This window comes from Arachis stenosperma, chromosome 1 (genome assembly GCF_014773155.1).
Source record: "Arachis stenosperma cultivar V10309 chromosome 1, arast.V10309.gnm1.PFL2, whole genome shotgun sequence".
In the NCBI taxonomy this organism is placed as follows: Eukaryota; Viridiplantae; Streptophyta; class Magnoliopsida; order Fabales; family Fabaceae; genus Arachis; species Arachis stenosperma.
In genome coordinates, this window is record NC_080377.1 from 125,776,776 (window position 1) to 125,777,982 (window position 1,207).

Below are 1,207 nucleotides of genomic sequence, written 5' to 3' on the forward strand. Positions count from 1 at the left end.
TTAATCGATCTAATAAATTTTGTAATGACATAAGTTTATGAATTTGAAAATTTAAAAATTATTTCATAAAATGTGAAGTTTTAACAAGTAATAATGTTGATCATTATTTTGATTTCAAGAATGAATACGATAGTAATAAATAAAATTGTCCCAAGTAAATTTCAACAAAGACAAAAATAATATTTTTATTAATGAAAAATTAATATATTTTAAAGACAAATACAATTTTTTTTCTATGGATTTCCTAACTTGGCAAGTTGAGAATTAATCCACCACATATTGATATTTTATTTATTAAAGGTCTGTCGCTAACTAATGGATTGTGATACACACAAGGCGAGATTCAAACTACAAATACTTGCTTAAGCGGGCAAATGAGATGATCATTCAATAAATTTAAATTGATTAAAATAAATATTAATTGTTTTTAATATTTTTAAATTGTAAAATATTTATAATAATTATTATTATGTATATTTTTTTTAAATTTGATAAAAAAATTTATATAATTTTATGTATTATCCCGTGTAGGACATGGGAACATACACTAGTTATTTTTATAAACAAACGAACACGTCATAAGAGAATATTTTAAAAAATATTTAAAGTCGTCTATTAAAATAATTAATAATCTATGTAGGAATCTCTCGCGAGCAACAGGTAGATGCATGTTCCCCGTACGAGTGCCTGCTTTGCCTTTTATATTAAAACTGAGAGATTAGATTTAGATTAGATTTGGTTTCCTTGTTGTTTTTGCTATCTCTTTCCTTTTCCCAAGATTAAAGCTTACCACCAAATTTTAGTTTATTTGGTTATTTCTATATAATATAATCTTTCAAGTGGCACGCACCATGTATGGGGAAAGCATCCTTCATCCTTCTCTTTCTTATTCTTATATAACTTTCAAGTTTCAATGATGCCCTTGAAAAATCATAGTGAAATCTTAGGTTCATCCCTAATTAAGATTATATATATCCATCCCCTCGTGTAGGAAAGATAGAGCTAAAATTTACAGATTTAATTTGTTTTCATCATTCTAAAAACTCTTTCAATTACCCAATGGATGAATATAATTGATTATATTTTAAGATCACAATATACTCATTTTTTTAGCATTTAATAGGTTATTTTTAACAAAAATTAAACTGATATATCATTACTCATTATTAAATAAATCATTTTTAATTTTGTAAATAAGAATAAAAAA